Raw genomic sequence first — 14,742 nt, 5'->3', positions numbered from 1 at the left:
TTCGTTAGGGTCATCCAGTATGGTATAGAATTTGGTTTTGCAGCTTTTTGTCGAGATATGAGTAATAAGTATAATATAATATAAATATTGACTTTTGTCCCTTCTGACTGTTTTTACTTTCCAAACTAAATTAATTAATTAAATAATGAAAGGGGTTCAAATCAATTCCTCTTTAGATAAACTAGTCATTTGTCCATTAAACTATGGAGTATGTAACAAAATGTGAATACCATATTTAGCAAAAACCCTCGCAGCGGCATTATCACATTTACGGACAAAAAGGCGTACACACCACCTAAAAACATTCGTATGCAAACATACCTACTAACATGGTGTGTATTCATTTATCTGAGTCTGCAACATTATAACGTCCTTTTTTATATAAAAAACCAGAATTTCAACATTTTGCATTAAAAACAATTTCTTTATAATGATGCAATAAATTGAGATAAAACCAGAGAATTAAATATGGTTTGTCATTCACTACGGAAAGATGCTGTGACCCTAAGGTTTACATAAATTTAACCTCAATTGTCAAAAGGTCAAAGTTTATGTTAAACATTAAAAACACTTTATCTTAATGATGACACTGATCTAATTCAATACTGTTTTATAACTTCGTGAGAAGAAAATAAATTTTATTACAAATATTTTTTTAATATTTGTGTTATTAATTTTTATATTTCTTACCAAAGAAGTAAAATTTACCAAAATTTAAATTTTTTTCATTTTAATTAATCAACAATATATTGTAAAAATATTTTTGATATTTTTTACTGTGGAAATAAAATCCAGTAACATCTTACTCTCTGGTTCCAAATTCTCAATCTAGTAATACCCCGCTCACACGGTTCAATTATTCGTAATTCCGCTCTCATTCATCATTCAACCCCATGATTGCCATACAAAATTTCGGCTGCGATTTACAAAAGCCGATTTACGAATGAATGTCATCTCCAATTTTATAATAAACAGCTTGAAAATGCACTTAGAAACTTCAGAGCCGTTGCGGCACCTGTTAACGTTATCCTACCAGCCAAATTTTTTGTATTAAATAGTTTTACAAGCCATAGAACAATTACAGAGAGGGGGAGGGACGGCCTGTCGGATAAATTTTTTTCCTTGCATGAAGCTTGGCATGAATGAAATAAACAAGATTGCGACACCGGCAATTCCGTTATTTTAATGTACTCTTTTTTCGTGAAGTCAACAGTGCTTGTTTTGCTATGTTTTAAATGTAAAATACTTACTTTTTACATGAAATTCGAACACAAATAGCGAAAAAATTAAAATAAATTAAAATGTGGTGTGCAGTCAAAAATTGCAATAATAATAAAAAATCAAAATCATGTGCAATAAGTTTTTTTAACTTTCCTTCAGATCCTAGCTTATTAAAGCAATGGAAAAAAATTAACATTAAAATGTCTAAAATCTGCATGGAGCATTTCAAAACCGAAGACTTTGAAAAGAATTTACAATTCGAAATGTGTTAGTATGAAGCTTAATTCCCAAATGATTTCTGTAATAAATAGATTAGTCGCTATTATAGTTTCCCATAATATAACTATAGTTGTATCATGATATTTTCCATATTGTCTTAAAAAAAATATATTTTTATATATATATTACACATAAATAAGTTTTAAACATAATTATTTACTTTTCTATAATAAATCACATACATTTTTCATATCATACAATCAGTTCTAGGCACTGATGACGTCACTGAGCTTAAGAGAACTTTTTTAAGAGAGCCATGTCGCCATCTGTGTTTATTTCTTTATGGAAGCTTGGAGTCATATGTCATAAATAAAACTCAAACAAAAACATTATTGAATCAGTAAAAATATTTACTGAAAATTAAATTTATTTGAATAAAGTGCTTGTCAGAAAATATTTTCCTTCTGTGTGAAAATCAAACAAATTCGTTATAAATCCAAATAAAAAATATTTATAAAAATCGAAATTAAATTTAAGCAAACGATTGTTAAGAAAAAAATTGGGCATATTTTTGTCTTTGTATGGAGAACCAGAAAATTGCAACACTCTTCCAGATTTGCATAGATTTTTATAAATTGACCAACATTGGAATGCCAACATAATGTGATTTTTTTTAAAATGTAATAAAAGTTGAAGTTACTACTTTAACGTCAATGTAGAGCATGATGAAAATTAAAAACTGTGAAAATATTTTGAGTTGTTTTACTTAGATGGCCGTATCTCATATATTTAACCATAAATTTTGGATAAAAGACAGATTTGAAAATCTGTTAAAAACTACCAAACTTAAGATTTATCAAAGATAAAACTTCAAAATGGCTCTTTTTCAAATATTTTGCTCTTAAAAAGTAAGTCAACGAAGTGATAGGCGAAAATTAAAAATATGTTGGTACTCCATGAACTATAACGAAATGGAATTGGTATATGAGAACCACGACATTTAATTTTTTTTCACTTTTGCTCAAAATACTACATTTTATATTCAATTTTTCAGGAAAAAGTAATTTTTTACTAAAATTTTTAGAGTGTACAATGTACATATCGAGCCCTTTTCGCACAAAAGACGTAACCGACAAAAACAAAATTTTACAGGAGAGCATTTTTTTAATTATCTTCGAAGTACCTCCCGGGAAATAGTCAAAACATTAATAAATATGTTGTTTATGTTGCAATCTTTTTGGGTTAGATGGAATTTTGACAATTGTTACTACTTTCACAAGAAAATCTGCATTTATTTTAATGAAAGAAACACTTTTATTGTTTTTATACCCTTCACCTTCGTGGGAAGGGTATATATAAGTTTGTCATTCCGTTTGTAATTTTTATAATATAATTTTCCGACCCTATAAAGTATATTTATTCTGGATCCTTATAGATAGCGGAGTCGATAAAGCCATGTCCGCCTGTCTGTCTGTTAAAATCAGTTTTTAGAGTACCCCAGATATCGTCGAGATCTGAATCTTCAATAATTCTATTAGACATGCTTTCGAGAAGATCGCTATTTAAAATCAGCAAAATCGGTCGGTAAATAACGGAGATATGAGCGAAATCGGTCGGTAAATAACGGAGATATGAGCAAAAATCCGAGACAACCTCTGAAAATTTCATCAAAAAATTGTTATAAAAGCAACAAAAACACTGTATATAAAAAAGATGTACACGTGTGTGTGTAGATGTATTTGGTTTTATTCAGCTGTGTATTTTTTTTTTTTTGTATGTTTGGAATCCAAACATACAAAAAAATACACAGCAAAAAAATATGATTTGCATTTTTTGTTAAAATAAAATAATTTTCCCTTTTGTTTTGCAAATATATTTTTTAATGAATAGAAAAAAGTATTCAAAACGTTTTCAATTATATGAGAGTAGATTGTGACTTATTGTACAATAATTTTTATGCGAATAATGTAAGTTTGAAATCTAAAACTAACACAAATTTTTTCCAAGTGCTTTTTAAAACAATTTTTTTACGATAAACAAAAACAAAATCTACGTCTCCACAGTGGGGCAGAATCTAAATTTTTTGGAAATAAATCTGGCATTTCTAAACGGCTGATCCGATCGGGATAAAATTTGGCGTGAGCGTAGCCAAGGAGTATTCGAGTTTAAGTTTTGAAGATGAACCCTGCAGATGCCTCAGGGACGGCGCTGTGGCGGCTCAAAGTAGGGTACCTACGACATGTAAAAATTTTTAAACTCTTGCCATTTTTTTCACTCACAAAGACTTTCATATTTTGTGAAAGCGCTCGACGAGATCTTGAAAAAACATGCTTCGACATACTACTTATCTCTTATAATATTCGAGTTAAAGGTATTTAAAAATTTAGTGATACAAAAATAAAATTTTTTTAAGAACATATAACAATTTTATAGTTTTCTAAAAGGTACCTTTACGCAGAACGCTTTGGCAAAAACTTGTCCTATTTTTTGAAAATGTTGCCACTGCGTCCTTCCGAATATGACCTATTTTTTTTATCAAAACTTCAACTTTGGGCGACATGTTCTAAAATCCCAAAGCTGGGATCAGAAAACTGAAAGCAGTTTTGGAAACCTCAATATGTTTTATATTTACTCCAAAAGTATTGTTGGAGTTGATATATTGGAAAGTATACCAACTCCAACATCACAATCAAATTTTACTGAAGAGGAAGCAATAGCGCTTATTTTGGAACTGGGTCTCAGTCGAAATATGTACCAAGTATTAAGGTAAGCTCTGCATGAAAAAGGACACAATATATTACCATCATATAAGGCGATTCAGGAAAAAAGCAAACTATCCTATCATCACCTATTGCTGTTAATGATGTGGAAGCTTGTATTGATATATCATCTTTGCTCGAAAACACAGCATCAGGAATTGTGTCAGACTTTACAGAAGACCAACTAAGGAAAATTCATAACTGTGATGTTGTCTTAATGTGTAAGTAGGGATGTGACGGTTTATCAGCACTTCCAGAATACAAAAGAGCTTGTGGAAGTCGGACATTAGCAGACTACAAAAGTGTATTTAGGTCATCATTAATAAACAATCATCAATATAAACAAAAGCAGAAGTATTAATGAAGAAGACCTGTCTTTCGGAATTTCACCACTTCATGCCAGAATACGATTTTTGGATTACTTTTTACACATAGCATACGACCTCAAATATAGAATTGTGCCAGAGAATCTTACTAAATCAACAAAAAATAATGAAGAACAATGACTTGTAAGTATGAATTACCTTTGTAAATTAAGTTTCCCAACAAAAATAAAGTTTTGATAAAAAATAGGTCATATTCGGAAGGACGCAGTGGCAACATTTTCAAAAAATAGGACAAGTTTTTTACGCCAAAGCGTTCTGCGTAAAGATACCTTTTAGTAAACTATAAAATTGTTATATGTTCTTAAAAAAAAATTTATTTTATTAATAAAAGAGTTAAGACACATTTTGGGAAAAAAAACGGCAAAAAACTAAATTTTTTTGAATTTTTAAATTAAAAAACGTATATTTTTGGATCTGTAAACGATATTGATCTGAAATTTTTTGTGTATTATTGGAAATTTTGTTGTCTAACTAACAAGAAAACATTTGGTCTAAAATTACGCCCGGTATTCAAAAAAAGGCGGACCAAGGTATGATAAATTTTGTATCACTAAATTTTTAATGCCTACAACTCGGATATTATAAGAGATAAGTAGTATGTCCAAGCATGTTTTTTCAAGATATCGTAGAACGCTTTCAGAAAATATAAAAATCTTTGTATTTGAGTGAAAAACAAAAAAATGGCACGAGTTTAAAAATTTTACATGTCGTAGGTACCCTACTTTGAGCCGCCACAGCTTCGTCCCTGGGGCATCTGCGGGGTTCATCTTCAAAACCTAAACTCGAATACTCCTTGGCTACGCTCACGCCAAATTTTGTCCCGATCGGATCAGCCTCTTAGAAATGCCAGATTTATTTCCAAAAAATTTCCAATCTGCCCCACTGTGGAGCGTAAAAATTGTAAAAATTTGTAAAAACAACAACAATATTTTCAAACAAAAGAATAACTTGCAAAAAACTCGTATACTCCAAAAACTTTTCAGGAATGCATAATATTAAAAATACATAAAAACAATATCTTTAATAGATTTTTTAAACATTTTACATTAAAAGCTTTAATCTTTGTTTAGAAATAAACATTTTTCTCTTCTTTGAATATGCTTTATCTGTAAAATTTACAATTTTACTTCTTATAAAATTTAATCATAGCAAGCGTAACTAGGAAATCTGTTTTTTGTATTTTCTTACCACTACAATAACAGTTTCTCTTTCTGCGCTTGGCGGATCTAAACCAACAGACATCTAAACATACATAACGAAAAACACAGGAAAACAAAAACAAGTAAGAATGTTATAGTCGGTCAAGCCCGACCATATAATACTCTACACCACAGTGTATTTCGCGGAATAATTAGTTTCCTTCTAAGTTTTTAATTAAATATTTTAAAAGTTAAGAAGTACTTAATCCCTCCCGCCACGCCACGACTTATTCCAAGGGAGAGTAAATATGTTATTTCACATATTTGATGTCTGTAAAAAAATATATTTAAGGTTAAATATAAAATTTAAGCAATTATTAAACTTTATCGTTTCTAAGTCATCAAGGCTAGTATAAAACTTGGTTTGGCAGGTTTTTGTCCAGATTCGAGTGTATTAAACACAATTATGAACTTAAAAGCCCTATTCGGCGGGTTCAGTTGTATGGGGGCTAGGTTAAATAATGGACCGATGTAAACCATTTTCAACAGGCTTCGTCTCTGGTACAATAGAAGATCGAGTGCCAAATATTATTGAATTATCTTCAAAATTGCGACCTGTAGTTTGATTACAATTTTTAAAAGCCCTATTCGAGGGGTTCAGTTGTATGGGGGCTAGGTGAAATAATAGACCGATCTTAACCATTTTCAATAGACTTCGTCCCTGGAACAATATAAGATAAGATTAGTTTGATTACAATTTTTAAAAGCCCTATTCGAGGGGTTCAGTTGTATGGGGGCTAGGTGAAATAATGGACCGATGTTAACCATTTTCAATAGGCTTCGTCTACGATACCATAAAAGATCACGTGCCAAATTTCATTGAATTATATCCAAAATTGCGATCTGTAATTTGATTACAAGGTTTACAAGCCCTATTCGGGGGTTCAGTTGTATTGGGGCTAGGTGAAATAATAGACCGATCTTAACCATTTTCAATAGACTTCGTCCCTGGAACAATATAAGATTATGTACCAAATTTCATTGAATTATCTTAAAAATTGCGACCTGTAGTTTGATTACAAGGTTTACATGGACGGACGGACAGACGGACAGACGGACGGACATCGCTAAATCGACTCAAAAATTGATTCTAAGCCGATTGGTATACTTTAAGGACCAATATTATTGTGCTTTACAAACATACTTATAAACCCAATATACCCTCCCCACTAAAGTGGTGTAGGGTATAATAACAACGCAATGACGCCAACAGCGCCCAAACCAAGGGTGCCCAAGCCCTATGCGCTTGGTACTCTTTTGTTTTTGTAAATGCGCTTAGCTATAGACAGTTATATGCGCTTAACACTAGCAATACGTTGTTGTTGTTCTTAACAGTATACAAGCAAAAGTAAAACAACAACACTTTCGTATTTATTGCTGGTAAACATTGACGAGACCACAGTGGGGCAGAATGGAATTTTTTTGGAAATAAATCTGGCATTTGTAAACGGCTGATCCGATCGGTGTGAGCGTAGCCAATGAGTATTCGAGTTTAAGTTTTGAAGATAAACCCTGCCGATGCCTCAGGGACGGCGCTGTGGCGGCTCAAAGTAGGGTACCTACGACATGTAAAATTTTTAAACTCGTGCCATTTTTTTGTTTTTCACCCAAATACAAAGATTTTCTGAAAGCGCTTGACGAGATCTTGAAAAAACATGCTTGGATATACAACTTATCTCTTATAATATTCGAGTTATAGAAATTTAAAAATTTAGTGATACAAAATTTACCATACCTTGGTCCGCCTTTTTTGAATACCGGGCGTAATTTTTTCTTCTTAGTTAGACAACAAAATTTCCAATAATATACAAAAAATTTCAGATCAATATCATTTACAGATCCAAAAATATACGTTTTTTAATTTAAAAATTCAAAAAATTTTAGATTTTTGCCGTTTTTTTGCCAAATGTGTCTTAACTCTTTTATTAATAAAACTAAATTTTCTTTAAGAACATATAACAATTTTATAGTTTTCTAAAAGGCATCTTTACGCAGAACGCTTTGGCGTAAAAAACTTGTCCTATTTTTTGAAAATGTTGCCACTGCGTCCTTGCGAATATGACCTATTTTTTATCAAAACTTTAACTTTGGGCGACATGTTCTAAAATCCCCAAGCTGGGATCAGTTTTGGAAACCTCAATATGTTTTATATTTACTCTAAAAGTATTTTCCCAGCCCTGAAAGAAATGTGGACCCTATGGGTAAAAAAGTAAAAATCCCATTTTTGGGATTTTCATTCTTATTTTTGGGAATTGCGGGATGCCCTTTGACCTTTTCAATTTTTTTGCATTTTCTTATTTGAAATGACAAATTTAACAAGCGTTGAAAATTTCATTGAGTGTTGTTCATAAATAAAGATTTTGTCATATATTACATATTTGTTAAATTTCTAAAACTATGATTTATATCAGAATTTTAATAGGGTCGCAGATAGCTACAACAATTTAGTCCATATTTATCCCTTAATATCATTTTTTAGTTAGATATGGAAATTCTCGACCCTTTAAAAAAAGCCAATAGCTCAATTACATTCAAAAATATGTTCATTTAAACCTGTGTCCTTTAATTTCATCTTTTTCATATTTTAGTATGAAGTATGACAGAACATACATTTGGTGTTGAATAAAATATTTGGAAAATTTTTAAAAATTATTTAGTTAATTATTTTATTAAAGACTATAACATTGTATATACAATAAAAAAATATAATTTTATTATGAGCCACGCACAACAACACCTTAATCACCCCACACAAACCACCTTTCCCGCCCACCGAAATATAAAACACAATTTAATACAATATCATCAGTTAGTTTAAGATAAACAGTTCAAATAAAAAAAGCTATTATTTTTTATTTGAACTGTTTATCTTAAACATAATACACTTAATTCTTACAACCTACTTATATAGTTAATTCCTAACACTACTTATTTTCTATAAAATAATCTGTCATATCGGTATACATATCCAGAAGGTAATATAAGTCCTTTAAATCTTCCTTGTTTTGAGATGATAGAGTTTCATAACAAATCCATCTTTTTTGCATAGTTGAAAGAACAGGATCAGAAGATGGAAGTAAACTATTAAAAATATCTTCATTCTGTGATTGCCTGGAGCATTTTCTTGAGCTGAATAGTTGAACATGTTTAAAATCTCGATTCCTCGCTTCCTGGGCTTCTTCTGTTAACTCTCCAAGTGGAAGAATATTCTATTCAATTATTATTTGACCATGACACAATCCTTTGTGTACTGTTGGTGTTAGTTCCCTCCATGGATACAGAGATACAAGTAATTTATAAATTTCAGATGTATATTCCCCAAATCGATTTCCATTAATTTTATGTTTACCAAATGAGGAAATATCTGATACATTTAACGAAATGCTGAAAAAGGAAAACCAACCTATGGATGCCGTACATATTGCAACTATTCTTCCTAATGCATCACCAAAACGACTTAAGCGAATTGTGGAAAGTATACCAACTCCAACACCACAATCAAATTTTACTGAAGAGGAAGCAATAGCGCTTATGTTGGAACTGGGTTTCAGTCGAAATAAGTACCAAATATTAAGGAAAGCTCTGCATGAAAAAGGACACAATATATTACCATCATACAAGGCGATCCAGGAAAAAAACAAACTATCCTACCATCACCTATTGCTGTTAATGATGTGGAAGCTTGTATTGATATATCATCTTTGCTCGAAAACACAGCATCAAGAATTGTGTCAGACTTTTCAGAAGACCAACTAAAAAAAATTCATAACTGTGATGTTGTCTTAATGTGTAAGTGGGGATGTGACGGTTTATCAGCACTTCCAGAATACAAACAAGCTTGTGGAAGTCGGACATTAGCAGACTACAAAAGTGTATTTATGTCATCATTAGTGCCATTACGAATTCGTTCATATTCCCTTAATCCATCATCGTCAAGCATCGGAAATTCATTTGAAGATATATGGATCAACACAACACCGAGTTCAAAAAATTTTTGTAGACCCATTGGATTTGAATATATAAAGGAGTCAAAGAAAACAACAAAAGATTTAGTGGAATATTTAAAAGACGAAATAAATGCACTGGAGCCCATTTGCATAAAAATAAAGGAATTCTCTATTAACGTATCATATCAGCTAAGCTTAACAATGATTGATGGAAAGGTCAGCAATGCCATAACAGAAACTTCTTCCTTCTGGAGATGCTCAATATGTAATGAGAAAAAGTCGCAATTCTCAAATATAAACAAAAGCAGAAGTATTAATGAAGAAGTCCTGTCTTTCGGAATTTCACCACTTAATGCCAGAATACGATTTTTGGATTACTTTTTACACATAGCATACGACCTCAAATATAGAAGTGTGCCAGAGAATCTTACTAAATCAACAAAAAATAATGAAGAATTGAAAGAACTGAGAGCTGCGGAAAAAAGCAGAATCCAAGAAGAATTTAAAGCTCAGATGGGATTAAACATCGACAAACCACTTCCAAGTTGCGGTAGTACAAATGACGGTAATACGGCGAGAAGGTCTTTTCGTGATTTTGAAATTACTTCAAAAATAACTGGAATCGACAAGGAGTTGCTTCGAAGAGTTAACAATGTTTTAATGGCACTGAATAGTAAACATAAAATTAATGGAAATCGATTTGGAGAATATACATCTGAAATTTCTAAATTACTTGTATCTCTGTATCCATGGAGGGAACTAACACCAACAGTACACAAGGTATTGTGTCATGGTCAAATAATAATTGAATCGAATATTCTTCCACTTGGAGAGTTAACAGAAGAAGCCCAGGAAGCGAGGAATCTTTTATATTTCGGTGGGCGGGAAAGGTGGTTTGTGTGGGGTGATTAAGGTGTTGTTGTGCGTGGCTCATAAAAAAATTATATTTTTTTATTGTATATACAATGTTATAGTCTTTAATAAAATAATTAACTAAATCATTTTTAAAAATTTTCCAAATATTTTATTCAACACCAAATGTATGTTCTGTCATACTTAATACTAAAAAATGAAAAAGATGAAATTAAAGGACACAGGTTTAAATGAACATATTTTTGAATGTAATTGAGATATTGGCTAGAAATTTTTTGTAAAGGGTCGAGAATTTCATATCTAACTAAAAAAATATATTAAGGGATAAATATGGACTAAATTGTTGTAGCTATCTGCGACCCTATTAAAATTTTGATATAAATCATAGTTTTAGAAATTTAACAAATATGTAATAAATGACAAAATCTTTATTTATGAACAAAACTCAATGAAATCTTCAACGCTTGTTAAATTTGTCATTTCAAAAAAGAAAATGCAAAAAAAATTGAAAAGGTCAAAGGGCATCCCGCAATTCCCAAAAATAGAAATGAAAATCCCAAAAATGGGATTTTTTACATTTTTGCCCATAGGGTCCACATTTTTTTTCAGGGCTGGTAAAATACTTTTGGAGTAAATAGAAAACATATTGAGGTTTCCAAAACTGCTTTCAGTTTTCTGATCCCAGCTTTGGGATTTTAGAACATGTCGCCCAAAGTTGAAGTTTTGATAAAAAATAGGACAAGTTTTTTACGCCAAAGCATTCTGCGTAAAGATACCTTTTAGAAAACTACAAAATTGTTATATGTTCTTAAAGAAAATTTTATTTTATTAATAAAAGAGTTAAGACACATTTTGGGCAAAAAAACGGCAAAAATCTAAAATTTTTTGAATTTTTAAATTAAAAAACGTATATTTTTTGATCTGTAAATGATATTGATCTGAAATTTTTTGTATATTATTGGAAATTTTATTGTCTAACTAACAAGAAAAAATTGAGTCCAGTTGATCCAAAATTACGCCCGGTATTCAAAAAAGGCGGACCAAGGTATCACTAAATTTTTAAATGCCTATAACTCGGATATTATAAGAGATAAGTAGTATGTCCAAGCATGTTTTTTCAAGATCTCGTCGAGCGCTTTCAGAAAAACAAACATGTCGTAGGTACCCTACTTTGAGCCGCCAAAGCTTCGTCCCTGGGGCATCTGCGGGGTTCATCTTCAAAACCTAAACTCGAATACTCCTTGGCTACGCTCACGACAAATTTTGTCCCGATCGGATCAGCCGTTTAGAAATGCCAGATTTATTTCCAAAAAATTTCCATTCTGCCCCACTGTGCGCTTTTGCTATGTGTTTTATTTATGATCGGGTTGTGTACGTTTGGATTCCAAACATACAAAAAAATACACAGCTGAATAAAACCAAATACATCTACACACACGTGTACATCTTTTTCTATATACAGTGTTGTTGACATTTTTTGATGAAATTTTCCGAGGTTGTCTCTGAATTTTTGGTAATATCTCCGATTTTGACATGCTTTCTCGAAAGCATGTCTAAAAGAATTATTGAAGATTCGGATCTCGCCGAAATCTGGGGTCCTCTAATAACTGATTTCAACAGACAGACGGTCAGACAGACAGACGGACATGGCTTAATCGACTCCGCTATCTATAAGGATCCAGAATATATATACTTTATAGGGTCGGAAAATTATATTATAGAAATTACAAACGGAATGATAAACTTATATATACCCTTCTCACGAAGGTGAAAGGTATAAAAATGAATGTGTGTTTGTTTGTATGTTTATATGTTTGTATGTTTGAACGCTATATACTACTAAACGGCTGAACCGATTTGCTGAAAATTTTTACAGCGTATTTCTGTTTGTCTGGAATAGGTAATAGGCTGCTTTTTATTTTGAATTTTTAAGTGGGCAAGGAGCCATGCCCACATTAAGAAAATATAAAATTCGTATATTTGAGATAATATAACAGTTAAAGTCCTCAAATTTTGTTTTTGAGGCACTTTAGTGTCAATATGATTATATGGGATAAAAAGTGGGCGGACTAGCGTTAGGGGGCGTGGTACCTCCCATATAAATTAAATACAAAAATTCGTTTATCTTGGAAACCATTACAGTAGGAATCTTAAAATTTTGCACGAATAACTTTGACATCCATGTAAACATTTTGGGTAATAAATTGGCGGGGGAGCGGCACCTCCCATATTAATTAAATACAAAAATTTGTTTTTCTTGACATAATATAACAGTTAGATTCCTGAAATTTTGTTAGAACCTCTTAAGTGTCTTTATGATTATTTAAGATAAAATGTGGGAGGACTAGCGTTAGGGGGCGTGGTACCTCCCATATAAACTAAATACAAAAATTCGTTTATCTTGGAAACTATTACAGTTATAATCTTATAATTTTGCACGAGTAACTTTAACATCCATATAAATATTTTGTGTATAAAATTGGTAGACTACCCGTGAGGGGGCGGTACCTCCCATATTAATTAAAAACAAAAATTGTTTATCTGGGAAACTAATACAACTAAATTCTTAAAATTTTGCACGAAGAACTTTAATATTCATCTGTAAATTTTTTTGAGAAAAGAGAGGACTTTCATCTGGCGGGGCCTGAACATAAAATTGAAAAATTCGTATACTTATCTGAGAAACTATTAGAGCTAGAATCTTTAAATTTTACTTAAGGAATTTTGAAATTCATCTGAACATATAGAGTATAACGAGCGAACTTTTAATGGGGACTTGACATCTCTGAATAAAATACAAAATATTGTTTTTCTAGGAAAATATAGAACTAGATTCATCAAATTTTGCTTAAAATACTTTAATATTTATCTTAACATTTTGAAGGAAAAAGGGCAGACTTTCATTTGGTTAACTTAAAGCCCCCACATGAATTAAATAGAAAAAATCGTATATCTAAAAAACTATTAGAGTTAGAATCAATTTTATATGAATAACTTTGACATTCATGTGAAATTGGCGAACTTGCAATAATTTGCTTGTCATCTCTCATATGCAGTGTTGCCAATTTAGCCATTTTATGGCTAAATTTAGCACATTTCAACCTGGTTTGGCCATCAAAAAATAAATTTTGCCATTAGCCATTTTTTTAGACATTTTTATTTTCATTTAGCCATATTCATATTTTAGCAAAAATTTTACTAAAAATATTCATAAAAATTATCTCACGGAATCGTTAGAATTAAATCGCTCTTATTATTCAAAATTGCAATAATGTAACACTTTATTATTGTCAAAAAATGCAACAGTGTTATTTTTTTAATAGTAACATCTGATAAAATTTATTAACTAGTAAAAGTTAAACCAAAAAAGTGCACAAAATGGAGAAAAAATATACTCAAAAGTTTCGAAAAGAATGGATTAATAATCCCAAGTTAAAAGAATGGATCAGTGAATGTAAAGATCCAGAGAAAGCTTATTGTAAATATTGTAAATGCGAAATAAACGCAAAGTTATATGTGCTGAATGTTCACGCAGAGAGTAAAAAACATATCAATGCAGTTGAACGCATTGGTTCTACCAACCAACTGCCCTTTAAACTAGTCAGTTTGAAAATACAACAACAGGAGGCTTTTCATTGTGTATGTTTTTAGCAGTACATGCTTCAATTTCAACTGTCGATCATTTGGGAGAAGTCTGCAAAAATCGACTGGAATGCTCATCATTAAAACTTCATAGAACTAAGTGCACCAATATAATAAAAAATGTTCTTGGCCCCCACTTTGACGATGAACTGCGTAAAGATATTGGTGAAGGATATTTCAGTATTTTAATAAGTAGATGAATCGTGTGATGTCGCTTTAACAAAAGTATTGGGTAAGTTTATATAAATTTTATTTTTTCGGAGTTTTGGTTGTTTTTATTTTAGGTCTGGCAATAATTTATTTTAGCAGCAATTTGGGAAAAATTGTATCCACATTTTTATCAATAGAAGAGTTGGAAAGTGAATCTGCTGAAAATATTGTTATTGGTGTTAAAAATGCTCTTAGAAAATTTAATTTAAAAACTGAAAAATTAGTTGGCATAGGAACCGATAACGCAAATGTTATGGTAGGAAAAAATAAAAGCGTTTATACTGCT

Source organism: Lucilia cuprina, chromosome 3 (genome assembly GCF_022045245.1).
Source record: "Lucilia cuprina isolate Lc7/37 chromosome 3, ASM2204524v1, whole genome shotgun sequence".
In the NCBI taxonomy this organism is placed as follows: domain Eukaryota; kingdom Metazoa; phylum Arthropoda; class Insecta; order Diptera; family Calliphoridae; genus Lucilia; species Lucilia cuprina.
The sequence above is the reverse complement of the archived record's forward strand: the minus strand, read 5'-3'. Positions refer to the sequence as shown.